The sequence below is a fragment of the Saimiri boliviensis genome, chromosome 8 (assembly GCF_048565385.1).
Source record: "Saimiri boliviensis isolate mSaiBol1 chromosome 8, mSaiBol1.pri, whole genome shotgun sequence".
Lineage (NCBI taxonomy): Eukaryota > Metazoa > Chordata > Mammalia > Primates > Cebidae > Saimiri > Saimiri boliviensis.
The window spans coordinates 60338200-60356066 of record NC_133456.1 but is presented as its reverse complement, the minus strand read 5'-3'; the positions used below and the strand labels follow the sequence as shown (position 1 = coordinate 60356066).

Below are 17867 nucleotides of genomic sequence, written 5' to 3'. Positions count from 1 at the left end.
ACTGTCCTGCTTCAAATTTATCTATTAGGTGGGGATGTTGTCTATGTTTTCTGAGGGATGTAATCCACTGTTGTCTTTATTTTTTTAAGTGAATGTTGATTAATTCATCCTGGAAAATCCCTACCATACTCTTCAATATAGAGAGGAATTGAAAAATTAAGGCCAAGCCTCATCCTCTCTACATTGTTGTTAATGATGTAAGCATCATCAAAAGACCACCTGGTAGATGATGAAGGAACATTTGATAACCAAGTCCTTGGATATCAGAACTCTTTCCACTAGCAACATTTGTCTAAACAAAACTCATTATAACATTATTTCAACAATGGCACCACCATGTATCTTAAACCTACAAATGACATTTTTAAAAAGACATTAATCTTAAGTGTTTTTGTTCTTATCACCAAACTATATTTCTACTTTATTGTTTCATCTTTGGGGGTTCAAAAAACACTAAACTGCTTGTGATCTAGAAGAGAAACATAGTTTCTTGTGAATGTGTTCAAAGAACTTGGGATTAGGCATGCTTCTGGCATCTTCACTTTTACAGAGAAAAGAAGTTTGAAGCAGGGAGAATATAAACAGTATACACTGACTCTTGACACATCATTGCTTTCTTAAACTAGAATAATAAAAATTTGCAAGTGAACAAAAGAGTGGGAGGTAGATATCTGATTTACAATGTTTTTGAGATAAAGAACACTATAAAAAAAAGATCAATGTGAATAACAAAGCATTGCTAACTGAGTCATGACATTTCTATTCTAGTGACTACTTGAACGGCAACTCTGCAAATGAGCACCTTGTGCCACTTTCCAAGTGGGAGGAAGACACATAATTATAATCCTCACACTGATGAGAATTCAAGAAAATCTGGGGACAAGTTTATTGAAAAACATGTTGACATATCAGTATTATAAATTTCTCTCATTAAACCAAAAAATAAAATTTCTTTTGTGGACTAGTTCATCATGGCACAAAAGGTGTTTCATGAAAAGATGCACCTGCTTTGAAAATTCCTTTCTCATACTGAAAAAAATCTACTGTATATTTATTCTGTAACTTTCCAAAACTCAAGATATATTAGAGAAATATATTTTCCAAATAGTTTTAACCTCCATTCTCTTGAGTACACGTATCAACATTGTCATGCCACCTATCGAAAATCCTCACGAAAACCTTGTATTTAGTCAAAACTCATGAATCTGTTTCACCACACTTTGCAAAAGTAAAAGAGGATATAATATTATGTTTTCACTTAACATACATTTTCAGCCAACTCCTTTCTTTGTTGGATGGGTGAGGTGTTGGGGGGGACTGCAAAAATTACAGTGATATTATCAACCGCATTGTTTTAATAGAGTGCAGAATTGGGAATAGCAGTTTGCCGAGTGCAATGGCTAAATGAATTTAAAAAACACCGAGGGTGAATTTTCTCCTGATATTTAACTCCACTGGTTTCAGAGAGTGGATTCCCCAGTATTGCAGAAAGCTCTCTAAGTGACCCCATTACTGCCTTTGGCACTTGAGAAGCCAAAGGGGCAGTTGTAAAGTCAGACATTTAGTGAGCATTGCGGAAATTATAGTGTTGTGTTAAATGTACGCTCTGCAGGGTGCTTTCCTATCTTCAGAGAACACACTCATTAAGTGCTGCCAACAAGAGAATGAAGCACTTTTCTTTATAAAAAGGGCCACATCTGGAGCCCATCCAAAGGGCTTCTAGAACAGATATGAGAATATAATGAAATAAAACAGCTCAGCCATGGAGTTTGCACCATCCACTGCAGAATGGAGACATCTCTCCTAATGTATTGGATTTATCCACCATTGTGGTATGCTTGGAGGATTGAGGGAGAGTGCAACATGACTGGTCCATGTAGAAACCTTGACTGGGCCTTAGAATCAGCCTACTTATAAGCTGAAAAGAAAATATATTTTGGCTATTTACTGAAGTCTAGGAATCCAGTTTCATCCACATTCAACTGTTTTCCCTCTGCTTCTTAGTGATAAAGATACACACAGGGATTTGGGTTTTACACTAACCTGGTGTTTGTTACAGTATCTGCTGTGATAAAGAATAGAAATTAAGATACATGGGGAAATATATAAAGACTAGATACTGCAGTCTTGTATATTTCCAATAGAGATGGTGTATTAGGTTATAGTCAAGAAAGAAAGAAAAGCAAAAGGGTAGGGGGAGAGGAGAGTACAAAAGCTAAATTGATTAAGCAGAGTAAGAGAAAGAGCACAATAAAGGGAGGAAAAAAAGATTAAGTCTAAAAGAGTGGCTAAAAGCAAATTCACCTCTGAGAAAAACCACTGAAAGAAATCCAAAGCAGCTAACATTCATTTGCATGTGAATTATATTGATTGCATGTGACCAGCTTGGAGTTGACCTGGTCCTGTTCTAGGATGCTCTTAAAACTGGGAAATACATTGGGAAAGGAAAATTTTCAGGCTTAAGTTTTGGGAATGAACCTGGGACAGGGCACCATGAAATAGCCTGTAAGACTCATTGTGGCAGCCCAAAGGATAAGAATTTATCAATAGATTTCTCATTTTTTGGTCGGGGAGACAACTTCAGCCTTTCTGAATTGAGGCTCTGCACTAGTTTCCTTGAAATCTAGAAGAGTAACTTTTGCTCAGAAAGGAAAAAATTGAATCATTTTTAATTCTATCTCAAACATTTTCTTAAACATATGTAGGCTCAAAATACTGGAGATGAATGTTTATATCAGTGCTCTGCACTTATCTCAGTTGATTTTTAAGGAATCTGTGCAGAGATAGGTGGTGGTAAGACATAGGACTTGGGAGTCAGAAAAAAAAGTGAATTGGATCTTGAGTGTGTGATCTTAGCTTCGTCTCTCTGAGTTTCATTTGCTTCGTGGCTCACAAATAAGAGCATAATGAGGGAAAACGTAGACAAAAAGTGTCACTTCCGCATGTTGGCATCCTGTTACAAGTAGACATAAAGGGTAGTATAGAACAATAACAATCATCAGAAACAGGTGTCAGGGGGTTGGCCGTAAGACTTGCCATGTTTTCCATTACTCTTTGTTTAATGTAAGGTGTCTGAAATTTGAAGCCTGCCCTTAACTCATACTTGTAGAAACAGATATTCTGAGAGTATAACATAGCAATATGTGTTTCAACAAGCACACCAAGTGATTCTGATGCCCGCTGAAATTTGAGGATCACTGTCCTAGGCATTATAGAACAAGATCTAGGTGGATTCGTGCCAGCATTATATATAAATTATATGGGTATACCATTTGGATTCACCAAGCTGATCACCTGAAAAGGTGTTCCTCTCAGAGTGACCTTGACAATAGCAAAGGGTATTCCTTTAAAACATCAGCAGTATCTTTTAATGACTATGGAGCTCTCTTAGGGAGGAAAACTCTTTCCAGTCTACCACAACTATTGAATAGGAGTCACCTGGTATATTTATACTGGTTTCTATCACCAAGAGACAACTTCGTACAAAATATGGCTGGCTCACTTCAGGTTTGAATAGTCTGCTAGCTAAATGGTAAGGATGTTTGTATAACCTAGGAGGCCCCATAGTTTCATCTTAAATATTATTTCTTTGGAATTTCTGTTACTGTTTTCAACCTTTTCAGTCTCTTCAAATGTTTTAATTCAATTTAAGTGAGATTAGCCCAAAGCAGATCTGGCAGTAGTGAAGAATTGCTGTACTGAAAAGTCAGCTATCCAAAGTACTAACTTGTAAGCACATAGGCACAAACAAATCCATAAATGTCAATTATTAAAATGGATTTAAGATGCATAGTTTTCTATAACTCATTTGACAAAAATGAAAACGCCAAGGAGCTCTTAGCAATGAGCTAAAATGAGTAGTTTTATCTTCATGGTACCATAGAAGAATTTCCAAAGTAGAGGACCTGAAGTTTCAGAGTCTTCATCTCCAGTTGCCAAAAGCAACTCCGAATTTTACCCAAACCCACAATTCTCCAAGACTCTTTCTGTTCACCTACCTTAGCTTTTCAGAGAAAGAGACCAGCAGAATATCTTTGTCTCTGTAAGCCTGGGGAGACACGGAGAAACTGTGGAACATAAAAGCACGGGAAGAAACCTAAAGCGTAAGGGATTGGTGAGGCAATGGTTCATATTGTTGTTGTTATTTACTAAGTGGGATAGAGCCAAAGCACTCACCTACTGGCTTGAACAGTTTCTATGACAGCCTAATTGATCCAGGTTCTTAAAGGGGAAAGAGGTGACTAATCTACCCAACTGATAGGATGAGTACTAACACTCATTATCTATTAGGTTGGTACAAAAATCATTGTGATTTTTGCAATCGAAAGTAATGGCAAAAACCTCAATTACTTTTGCCCCAACCAAAAAATTTAGCAATGTCCTGTAAATGGCAAGACCACCTTAACAATGATGCTTGATGTAATCAGGGTCTCAGGGATTGAGACAACAGCCAAATTGCTTTATCATACAAGATCTACCTCATTGTCCTTCTTCCCCTTCCATTTGAACCTTGGCATCATTGACCAGTCACTAGTCATTAAGGGGAATTATATTGCTTTACAAAATCAGGTTGCAGATGACACAGAAGAGGTGCCTGCAGGCAAGCTTTTCTGTTGACGTGTGTGTCTCCTTTAAATAGGCCATAAAATTCCCGAGGGCACAACCATGCCTCAAGAGGAAGGGCTGTAGAATCCAAATGCCTAAATTCAAATTCTTCCTCATAATCTTAACTAGTTTAGGGATAAAGCAATGAGTAAGGCACAGTATCTTTCTTCTCTAAGATGTACTCTCCTCACTAGGAAAATTGAACTTATAATAACTTCCTCTTTGGGTTATTGTGAAGATTAAATGAGAATTCATTTAAAGCAGTGAGGCCAAGTTTCTCATAATGCGAAGTGAATGTTAGCTTTCATTACATTTTATTAGTATAGCAGGCACTAATGAATAAATGAATGGATAAATGGGTATGTAGGAGAAAAAACTAACTGACATCTACAGTTTATTCCACATCTAAAATTTTATACTTCTATTCAGTTACCAAGGAACTTCATGTCTGAAAACTTCTTATCTGCAAATGTTTCACTAGTGCTGGATGTTATCGTGCCTGGTTTAGAGGCAATACAATATGGGAAAAAACAAATAGACTAGCAGCCTTAGAACCAGATTTGAAACATGTCATTACCTACCACTTAGTAAGCTGATGCACAGCTACTACATTCATTCACCCTTTATACCAAGCCCTGTGCTAAGCTCAGGAATGCCAAGGCATGGTTCCCCTCTCTGATGGAGGGAAATACACACAACTGAATTTCATGGAAGCACAAAAAAGGAAATGACTTCTTTTATGCAAGTCAAGGAAAACTTCAGAGAGACTGAAATCTTCACAAGGCAAAGGATTTTATTTACCCCCATATTTTCACTGCCTGATATGGTAGCAGCAGCAAATATTTGTTGAATAAAAATTAATTATTGACGGTTTCCTTATACATTATACCCAGATGCCATTCTAAAGGGAGACCAAACATCTCAACATACTTCCTGGGTACTGACTATGTTTCCAATCAGGGTTAGTTTTATATGTTGAAATTCACATCAGTGCTTTTGTAGTAAGTTCAATTTTGTACCAGTTACAAATTGTGTACTCGCTCTTAATTTTTGCTGTCAGCAAAAATATAACTTGAAGTTATTTTTAAAGAAAGCATTTTTTAAAGAGATAAGATCTCTGTTGCCCAGTCTGTAGTGCAGTGGTGCCATCATAGCCCACTGCAGCACTGCAGCTTCAAACTCTTGGAGCCAATTTATCCTCTCACCTTGGCCTCCCAGAGCACTGGTATTACAGGCATGAGACACTGAGTCTAGCCTCAAGAAAGTTTTCTTAAGGTAGCATATTTTCTTCTGATAATACATGAGACTATTGTACTCTCATATGCAAAAGACAAACAGGATAAAATTTGTGGAATATAATCTTATTCTCTCAAAAACTCTTAATACGTAGCAACACTGTTGTATGATGCTTAGTTTTGTACAAGAACAATTTGAGACCAACTTGAGGAACAGTTCTTTCTCATTTGATCTAGTCTTCCTTGCCTGAGTACTTGAAAAATCTTTATTTTTATAATTCAAAATTTTTTTTAGGATTGTGGGTTTCTTTTTACTTAATTGTAGGCAGTGAAGCACACTCTCAAAAATGGTTTCTGCTCGGGAAATACATTGCAATATCATCTTTGATTAAAGCTATGTTTAGATGGTTTTGGTTTGTTCTATAGGAAACAGTATCTCTTAGGTGAGATCTGTATGTTCTGATCTTAGCATTTGGCATCGTTTTGCCATCATAACTTGAATTCTATGTCCCTTAGTTTTGAACTATGGGAGAGTTTTCCAGATTTGCTCTCCATCTCTATATTACTAATGATATTTTCTGCAGTGTCAATTCTGTATTTTACTGCCTCTGATGCAGATTTTAATTTTGTCATTTCAATTCTGAATTCTTCAGTGTCTCTCTTGGTTCACACATATTCCTTTGGATCCATTTTGTTGGCTTTTCATCCCAATTTGTTTGATCCTTAAGATTATTTCTCAGTATTTCTCTTTTCTTTACAAAGTTCTTTTTGCAACCTGATGAGAGCCTTGTACAATTTCTGAAAATTTTCTTCTGTTTATGGTAACAAATTGTTTCCAGATTGGTGAAGGTGACAAAGAACGATAGCTCTCTTGGTCACATCAAAAATCAACACCTCTTAAAAAAACCTAACAGCCCAGTTTTCTGGTTGACAGAAAATATGGTTGAATCAGGAGGATGCAGAAAACAACACTAATTCCATTTTACTTTCAGGAGAGCTAGCATAAGTGCTAGACTGATTTGATTATTTAGTTCAGTTCTAATGGGTTGATATTTAGTGTAAATCTTTCCCTATACTATCAAACCCAAATTTGCAGATGTGAGCATTCTTGTTTTTCTATATTTTTAAAAGCATTATAGAAGAAAGCTGGGAGAGGCTGTATAAAGGACTGTGATGCAGACAGTACCTTAAATTTGAAAGCCTTGACTATAATGACTATTTGGTGTTGAGAAATATTTTTTTAAAACTCCTTTACTAACAATTGGAACAAATGAACATTCTTTTTTAAAGGGGACTTTTTTTTCTTGAAATGGCCCAAACACTTCATAAAATTGTCCTGTTATTTTTAAGACCTGAAATTTTAAACTAACTTTGTGGTAGCTTATTTTAACACTCTAAAATATATTCAGAATAGTTCACCTCAACATGCTTGAATGCTGAATATTTTATGCTTGGACAAAGAGCAAACTGTAGGTCTTTCGCCAAGCACAGTCAATGCACTTGAGTATGGGTTACCAAAAATGCTGAAGAATTTTTTTTTTCTATTTATTGTTATAGCTCAAATCCTTGTGTCTCTTGTAGGCTTTAAGTGACATAAATATGCATTTCCATCTGCACATCCTTGTCAGGAATAGTTCTGCTGGGAGGTGTTATGCCACCCAAGTACTTCCAGAATAGAGTCTGTTAATCCTGTTACCACTATAGAAACTCAGAGGAAAAGTCTACTCAGGCCACTACTGCAGCTGCTGTGGCTGTAAATGTTCCAGCAACCACACCCTGGGTACCAAAAGGAAGCAAAAGAAAATTGAATATTTTCAGTAGAAGAGGGATGTAGAGTGCTGACCTCAGTCTATTACTCAGACCAGCATTCTTCAGACTTTTTATTGTAAAGCTTATAAACCTTTACTAGTGAAAAAAGGGAAAAATAGCAAGCCCACCTAATGCATGCATATATACATCTATATACATCCACATGCACATGCATACACAATGGAGGCATATGTCACCATATTCGCAGTACTATACATTATAAAACATGCAAAAATAATTATTATATTAGGATTTAAAAATAGAAATAAGTGTTCTAACTCCATTGGATAGACTTACGCCTTCTCCATATGCCACTTTGGAGACCACTGGGCTAAATTTTCACCAAGTGGGCTATCAAGAAAATAGATCTTAAATCCCTAGTGAGGCCTTTTGATAGATTCCATAATTCACTGGGCACACAGAGTGGGCAAAAGGAGTTATAAATAAGCATATGGTTTACTCCTTCATTCCCCCCTTCTCATGATTTCTTGTCCTTCAAAAAAATGTGGCCTGACTTCTGGCCTCTCCAAGACCTCTGTATAGACCTTATTTTTATCCTACATTTATGTAGGTACATCACATATGGATATTAACCTGCCAAGGCCTAGATGCTGATAGTGAACCTTCTGAGTCCATCCAACAGTATGTCACCTCCAAGCCTGCATAACAAAGACAGAACTAGCTAAATAAACCAAGTTCAATGATCATTCACTAAGTATTTTTCAACAAGAATTTATTGATTTATAAATACAGAATGGATGTCTTTAACTTCCCTATTCCACATAATGCAAGAGATTTCAGATTACCAATGAATCTAGTTGTGAACAAAACTTCCACAGAAAAGTAGTAGATATGAAAACAGCTGCTACCTCTTAGAGTGAAAGACTGTTTTTTCAGCTGTAGGAAAAATTGGACACTTAAATCAAGGTTCCTTTCAAATTGATAAAAATAAAAAATTTTAGTGGTAAAACCTGGAATGGTCAGAGAACCGACAAACTTCTCCCAATCCCTGTTGATACAAGTCTAAATGGACGCAATCTTTCTGGAAGGCAATTAGCAAATCACATTAAAAGTTTTAGAAATTCAACCATTAATTCAATTGGTCCTTTTCTATTAATTCAACTTAGACAAATAAATATTTAAAAATTATGACATTAAGGTTAATTTCAAGAGTATTCATGGTAGCAAAAATTAGAAACTGTTAGTTTATGATTGACCATGCAAGATATGCTAAGTATTCTTTAACTCCCCGTATATTGAGTATCTACTGTGTCCCAGATCCTCTTCTAGGATATAGCAGAAAATTGATACACATTTTCATTGGGTGGCATTTTAGTCAAGGGTGGGAAATACATGTACACCATAGCAAGTAAACAAATAAACAAAATATTTTTAAAATCACTATGAAGAAAATAAAACAGAGTGATGTGATAGAAATGGCTGGTGATTAGGGCTATGGCATTAAAGGATTTCTGAATTTTGGCACAACTGACATTTGAAGCCACATTTTTTATGGGTTTTGATGATGAGGGGAAGAAGTTCCTGTGCTTAATAGGATGTTCAGCAGCATCCCTGGCCTCTACCTATGAAATGCTAATGCACCTAGCCCAGCCATGACAATAAAAATTGTCTCTAGACATTGCCAAATTTCTCCTTGGGGAACAAAATCTACCCTGACTGGGAAGCACTGATTTAGATGTAATGTAAGGGAAGGCCTGCCTCTCCCAGGAGGTGACATTTGAACAGAGACCTGAGTATGTTTTTCAATAATCTTTAGGATGAAAGGAGATGGTTATGATGCAGTGGTAACATCTATAATACATTATATTCAACAAAATTCCACTTTAAAAAAAAATCTCTGTCTAGACAGACAGTACAGCATATTAGTTAGGAGCATGGACTCAGAACCAGGTTGCCTTAGTTAAAATTGTAGCTCCTTTGCTGGTTATGTGACTTTGAGTAAGTTATTCAATATTCCTGTGTTTTCTCTGTCCTCATGTGAAAAAATGGGAATGACACTAGTAGCACCTACCACATACGGTTGCTGGGAGTATTAAATGGGTTAATATATGCAAAGCTCTTAGAAAAGTGACTTACGTTTGGGAAGCACTATATATTTTTTATATATATATATATCAATTATAAGATATAGTATTAATTTAATTAAAATAATTTATTTATTAATTAATCTATGTTCTGACATATATTCCAATTATATATGAATTTATATATAAATTAAAATTAGAATATATGTCCTAATATGCAAACATAAAGCATAAATACAAATATGTAGATATATACATCTAAATCTATCAATATAAATATACACATATATCAGATATTTACACTTTTGTGAAACAAATATAACAATGTGTTATAAATGGTAGAATTATAGAATTTAATTTGTTTGTATCTTTTTCTATTCTTCACAGTTTTACAGATATCAATGCAAATGTTGTATTCAAGTCAAAATAAAACATAAAGATGTGTTTTAGCACAGAAGACAGAAATGTATAGACTTTTACTAGGATCAGTTGGCCTACAGAGAGTGTGGAAGGAGGACGATTGGGATGTTCTCAGAAAACCTCCCCTAGGGATAAGTCTATTGTCAACTGAAAACCAAGACACCCCACCTTTAGTCTAGCTGTCAGTTCATCAGTTGGCTGAAATTTATTTATTCCTTGCTTTCCGCTAGACACCATGTTAGATACTGAGAAACTGAGCTGAATGGCTTATGTATTTCCTGGAGGAGTTCACAACAGAAAGGAGAGGAGAAATACATCTACAATTAATCACATTACTGTAAATTAAACCTAGGGTTCTAGTGAGGATATCAACCTGGATTTCTGGGGGCTTCCAAAGGAAACAATTTCAATTGGAGTTGTGGGGGACAGTTGTAGGAGGCTTCTTACAGTGGGCTTTGAGGGATAAGCTTGGAAAAACAATTATTAGTTATCAAATAGAAATTCTGGTTTTGAACCTACATACAAAGTACTACTAATCAAATACTAGCAGGATCAATTAACCTGGAGAGGGGTAAGTCAGAAAGGACAAAGCAGTTTTATTTCAGAAAAGTATCTCAAGCTCTTGTCAGAGTTCTTGGTTTCTGAAGCAGTTTGGAAATGCAAAGTCTGACTGCTGTAGGAATTAGAAGACCTAAGTTCAAGTACTAGCTCTGCCCCTTACCATTGGGGTAATCTTGGGCAAACCACTCAAATCTCTGACCCTCTATCTGTTTCCTCATTCATGTAATAATGATAATAATACTTTGCAAAACTGTTGTGAGCTTCGAATGTGATAATGCACATAAGAGACTTTAAGTGACATTCAAATAGTTTGGATGAATAAATTGTGATGGTTTTAACATAATAGAGAATATTTAGAATAATTATGGTTTATTTTTAACATTTATATTTAAACACTGATAGTAAAAAATTGACTGTATATGTAATACAAATCACGCATGAGTTTATAGCTTGATTGGCTTCATTTATTTTTTCAGAGCTCTAAACCTATTACTAATCCAAGTGCATCAAACTGTAAAAACTACTAACCATTTTTTTCTCAGATAACATAATCTTTATTTCTTGAGACACTTTTTACAAACATTAAACTGAAGGTAACTGCATAAAAATGAAATGGAGACTCATAATTGCAAACTGCTTTCATATCTGAAGAAGATTCAACTATCTCTTAGGAGTCAATTGTTCCTTGTTACCAGCTTATGATCTAGCTATAAAAGTATATCACTTAGCCTATGTCTGTCTACAGGTGCAAAGTATAGTGGCGAGCAGAAAACTGAGGTAATTATCTGGAATAGTTAGGCCAAAAAGAGAAAAAAAAAAAGCCCACTTCAACCCCCCAAAATTAAAGTTGCTTTGCACGTGTTGGGGAAACTTGGGGAGGGGACCATGCTCAGCCTTCTTCCCTCAGTTCTTTTGTACTCTTTAATCCTTTTCACCTTGAACACTCTCTTCTGTTATTTCTGGAGGAATAATATACTTTAGCTTTTTCTCTCTTTTTAAAAAAGTTTTACTAAGGCTGATTGAAAAGGCTTAAAATGTCCTCTTGTCATACCCCTTGATAAACATTTCATCTAACGTTTCTTGAGGCAGGGTTTTAGCTGAAGTGCTACAGAAGACAAATCAAAACAATGATTTATACACCTGTGACTTTAACTTGAAAGTCTTTAAAGGACGTCCTCCAACCAGAGCTGCCATTGGAAAATTAAAGAAAAAATGTCAAATATACTTATCGTATTTATCCTCCCACCCAAATTAGATTTAATGAACCAAGGTTTTGTCTTATCCAATCTACCAGGATGTAGCAATTAAATACTCCACAAGTTACCTATTTCCATTCATTTCAAAAAGGTGAGGGAATTTTAGAAGCCTTCATTTCTAACTGGAGAAAATTATCCACTCAGCTTTCAAAGAAGAAATTATGCTTTTCTTGAAAACATAGTTTCTTTGAGAATCAATCACCTTTTATTATACTTTTCTCAATACCAAGGAATCATCATCTTCCTAATTTTGTTCTGTCTTCAGCCATAGTATGTTTTCAAATTTTACTCAATATAAAAACAATAGTGATGTACACCTCTAAAAAAAGGTGATTCTGACCCTTGCTGATACTTTTCACTATGTTTGATCATGTTGAAGGGTTTCCTATATTTTATATATTGTATTATTAGCTACAAAGCTGTGGAGAATATAATCACATATTTTAACAGCAAAAATCACATCTAACATTTTAATGAACTTTATAAAATTTTCATACAAAGGAAAAAAACTTTTTTTAATCTATACAGTGTTACTTCAGTTAACTCCTTTTACTAACCACAATAATTTGTTAATGGTTTGGTAGCTTATACCTTGAAATGTCACTTGTCTGCCATGGTCTGATTTCAGCCACCAATAATTACAGTACTAAATTCTAAGCTGGAGTATAGTTTAAAACCATGAAAAAACATAATTCACCATCATAACTTAAAAAATGGTCCATACATTTGAAATATATACTCACTTTAAATGTTTTGGTCTAGAACTAAAATTAAAGTCACCCTACCTTAAAGCCTTATCTAATAATTTTCATTTAGGCTTCTGGAGTATACTGCTCATAAGAAAAACTTAGCAACAAGCTACCTGTTTCCATAGGCAACTTGACAATAGAATGCACATAGATTAAATGAGAATAAAAATATCTGCTCAGGAAGCTGAGGTGAAAAAATCATTTGAGCCCAGGAACTCTAGTCCAGCCTGGGAACATATCAAGAACCTGTCTCCCTCTAAAAAGAAAAACAAACTAATGAGAGAGAGAGGGAGGGAGAAAGAATGGAGACTAGACGTGGTGGCTCATGCCTATAATCCTACCACTTTGGGAAGCCAAGGCAGATCAATTCCTTGAGCCCAAGAGTTTGAAACCAGCCCAAGCAGCATGGTGAAACCAGGTCTCTGTACAAAATACAAGTAATACTAATAAGCTTGGTGTGGTGGTGCATGCCTATAGTGCCACCCAGCTACTCAGGAGGCTGAGGTGGGAGGATCACCTGCATCTGGGAAGTAGAGACTGCAGTGAACTGTGATTGCACCACCATCACTGCACTCAAGCCTGGGTGACAGAGTGAGACCCTATCTTAAAAAAAAGAAAAAAGAGAGAAAATGGGAAAATATTCAGGTAATAGTAAGCCATTAATACAGTGCATAAGATATCTAAAAGAGAGTTGTCACTGTACTCAGAGCCAATGATTACTGAGAAGAGTCCAGATATGAGGGCACAGAGGATTAAACCTGAGTGGCAGTGATGGACATGAAAAAGCAGACATGGACTTGAGAGATGTTTAGAAGGAAGGATAAGAAGAACTTGTAAATGATTGGATGGAGGGATAGGGCTAGTCAAAGAAGAGTTTTAAGCCCAGGGAACTGGAAAAATGACAATGCAATAAAGAAAAACTGAATTGTGAATTATCCAAGGATAGCCAGAGTTATCTAGTTTGAGGAGAAGAATGAGGGGCTTAGTAGAAAGAGACATCATAATTAAAAGAATTTTGCTAGTTACGCACATTAAATGTCCAATAGTGTGAAACCATAATTTATGATGACTGTGAGCTTCTTGAGGACTGAAACCGTTTGTTGTTCTATGAATTCTGCAGTGGTTAGCACAATAGCAGGCATGTAGTTTATGCTTGGCAAATATTGCCTGCATCTCTGGGTGATTAGCTGCATGAAGATTTAGGATCAACTTCACAAAGAAATCAGTGACATTGTGAGTATGGACAAATACAGCCTCAAGGGTAGGGTAGGAAGAAAGAAACTAAAAGGACAAAGTCTTAAGGAGCAAATACATGGAAGGAGCTGGAGGAAAACAGAGGCTGATAATAGAGACCCGTAGGTCAGATGGGAAATTACACCAGAGAGGAAGGAGGAAAGAACAAAGGAAAGGAAATGACAAAGGGAAGGGAAGGGAAAGGAAGGGAAGGGAAAAAGGTAAAGAAGAGTGAAAGGAAGGGGAAGGAAGGGGAGGGAAGGGGAGGGAAGGAGAAAGGAAAAGGGAAAGGGAAACGGAAAAGGAAAAAGAAGAGAAAGGAAAATGGGAAAAGAATGGAAGAAAAAAGAATAGAATCAGAGGACCTAAAGAAGAAGAAGTAGTACTTATTCATTGTTTGAATGCTTTTATCTATAAAGACTCAAATGAGAAAAAAAATGGATGCAAAAATTACAGTCACATTTAGAGAGCAAAAATGAAAATCATTAAAATGTTTCCTTAATAACTTAGAGTAAATAAATTAATAGCTCCTGTCACAGTGATTCATCTATTGCATGTGGGTACTCCATAAATGTTAATTGAATTAAATTAATAACAGTTGCTCAACAGTAATAAAAACTTAATTAACTATCTTTTCTCTTAAGTTTATGTCCATTTGTTCTTGCAATTACCTGTAGCCCAAACATGAATTTTCTATTTCACTGATGTTTAAGATTCACTTTAAATTTTTTCTATGAAATACAGATCAGCTTCTATTTTTTTCATAATTTTGGTTTGTTTTTACTATTGGTAAAAGTTATTTTCTCTAAGTTAATGTCAAGAACTATGTATAACACCCCAAATATAGTTTCACAAGTTCCTTATTTAACTCTAAAATAATTTTCACTGCAGAAGATGTGATACCACTTTTTATATGTTTCTCCTTTGAGCTTATGCTACTTTATAGTACTTTGGGTGCAATGTCAAATAAGACCATAAAGGAAGGAATCTGAATCTGAGGAAATTATTGTTAGCATCATCTATAAAAGACGGAACATGTCAGTAGCATTCACCCAAAAATTGTGACTCATTTCAGATGTCACAATTCTGAGTTGAACAGACTGGGTTCTCAAATGTGTGTATGTCAGATGATTTTCTAATGAGCAACAGATAGTTCCCACTGAGGAATGAAAAAAAAATAAAAATATAAACAGAGATATAGAATTAAAATAACTTTATGAATGGCAGTTTAACTTCTCCATAAAATTCTCTCAGTACAAGCCTAGTGTGCTCCAAATGGTTGCTTAATGTAGCACACCACTTACATTCAAAATGCTATACTTAAAATTGTCACAAAATTAAAAAGAGAATCATATACCACTTGGCTGTATACTGTATTCTCCGCATGTTCTTACATTCCAGTAACCTCTATCCAACTTTTTTTTGTTACTGAATTACTTTGTGCAAAAGCAATTTAAATTACATGCAGCCTGACTACGTGTGATAATTTGAACTGATTGTTAATTAATTCTGTTAAGTAAATAGCTACTGCAATCTCCATACTCATCAAGGTCTCGTTATCTATCAGCTCTTTCTGGGCTGCTCTCTAATGTGTGAGATAAAGCAGCTGTAATGGAACAAGCAGGATTCCTTGAGTGTGCAAAGAAGGTAGTTTTGCTTTGCAAAAGCTGCTCAGGGAGAGGCGAGTGTGTAAAACTCAACTATTTGCAAGGCTCCATTTTGGGCAGGTGACATATCATAGTATTCAGGGTGAGAAGGTTTTGCTGATGTGCATTCTCAGTAGTTAGGAAGCAGAAATAAAAGCTAAGAATAAATCAGAGAAAACATTGCATAATATAAAAACGAAAATGACAAGAACAAAGCTTTTGGAATCCACCAGGCCTAGATTTGAATCTCAGTTCTACTACTGAATAAGGAGAAGGCCTTGGACAATTTACCTAAATAAACTCTCTTAGCTTTGGTTACCTTCATTCATTTGCTAACTGGGGATACCCATTCATACATTTCCCATCTGTTCAGGGAGGCTAACAATATCCACCTCCTAGAGTCTTTGTGATGCTTAAGTTCAATAAGGTATATAAGTGGTAACATAGAACTTGACATAAAATACATGCCACTCTGTGTGTGTTTGTACATGTATGTAAAGCACTGGTTTTCAACCAGGGTGATTTTGTTCCACAGGAGAAATACAGCAATGTGCACAAACATTTTTGATTGTCATGAGCTAGAGTGTCAGGTGCTGCTAGCATCTAGTTGGTAAAGGATTACAATACCACTAAACATCCTACAGTCTTTCCATGCCAAAAAATTATCTGGCCCAAAATATTGATGCTGCTGTTAGTGTTCTAAGGTATCATTTGAATGTCCATCTGTCTGCAATATTAGCTGATTACTGTATATTTTGATACTCAAGTAAGAAAAATAAACTAATTGTTATTTTTCATCATCATGATATCATTAATTTGGTGAGTCCCTCTTGGGTTAGAGGAAGCTGAATGTTTCCTTATCTGTAGAGCTGATTCTACTTAAATATTCAATAATACATTAATTTCTTTCAACAATAGATGTTTTGTTGAATCCCTATTTCTGCCAGTCTTTTTTAGGGTGGATGAAACCACAACCAAGAAATTTAAAGTCAGCACACAAAAGAAAGAGAATAGAAATTAAACATCGTTGAAAACCAAGGCTGTTTGGAAGACCAGAAAGAAACGAAAATGACCTAAGATAGTTGTATATACCAGACTGCTAATTCTGGTGCCAGCTAGGAGTCAGAGAGCAACCATCTTATAACTGGTTTCTGAAAATCACTGATGCGTCAGTCAGTGGGCTGTTCTCTGTCTTTCTCCACTCTCAAATGCTGAAGATCCCTGGCACAGTGGTTCCCAAACTTGTCTACATGTTGGAATCACCTGAGGAGCTTCAAAAATTCCCTTCTCCCACCAAGGATTGTGATTTAATTGGTCTCCAGAAAAGGAGGATACCAGAGCTTTAAAAATTTTGATTTTTAAAAGATTTCCTAGGTGATTCTATTCTTCAGAAAAGTCTAGAACTCATTGCCTTAGAAGGCAGAACCCACTAGATATTTCCATTGGCCCCAAACTAAGAAACGACATTGGAAGGAAAATGAACATGGACTTGGCAAGAATATGTTTCTTGCACTGAGCTGCATAAGCATGGTAAAATCAAACCAGGTTGCCAATAATTATGAATTCCAGTCACTCAATGAGCATTACTGAACCAACCCACCATTGTGTTAGCAATGGGAATGCAATTCGCAAGAACACCTCTTGACCACCTCCCAGTTGTGCCACCAAACAATGAGGACAGTTGCTTATTTAGGTTTTAAGTTGGTTCTGGGCATCATTACCCTGGCTGAATGTTTGAGAATACTTTCTTCTATTAACTCTCTTCTCAGTCTTAAGACTTTGCTCAGTGGCTGTAAGGAAGTAATAAATTGACTGAACCACTACCTAGTCTGGTCCTCTCTCTAACATGATTTTATGATATGCTTCTCTTTCATGTACTTCTCAATCCTGTAACTTACACAGTTATTTATTTGTTGATTTGTTTGCTGCTTATGAAGGTCAGGGCCCATGCCTGTCTTTGTCATCCCTGTATCCCCAATATACTGCCCAGTGCTTGTCACCGCGCAGACTCCCAATTATTATGCGGCATGAGAATGCATCATAATGTTGTACCTGGGTGTCTGAGGGGAACTGGTTCCAGGACTCCACGGATACCGAAATTTTCAGAGGTTCAAGTCCGTGATATAAAATGATGTAGTATTTGCATATAAGCTATGCATATCCTCCCATATACTTTACTTCACCTCTAGATTATTTATCATACCGAATACTATGTAACTATATAGTATTAGTATAGTGGTTGTTATACTGTATTTATTATTCGTACCATTTTTATTGTTATATTGTTATTTGGGGAGTTTCTTTCTGA

General features: G+C 35.8%; 1 protein-coding gene across 1 annotated transcript in view; it reads left to right on the top strand.

Annotated features, from left to right (window-relative positions):
• Positions 1 to 17867, top strand: part of MDFIC2 (MyoD family inhibitor domain containing 2) — a 110002-nt gene that overhangs the window by 78761 nt on the left and 13374 nt on the right. The window lies entirely within an intron of this gene.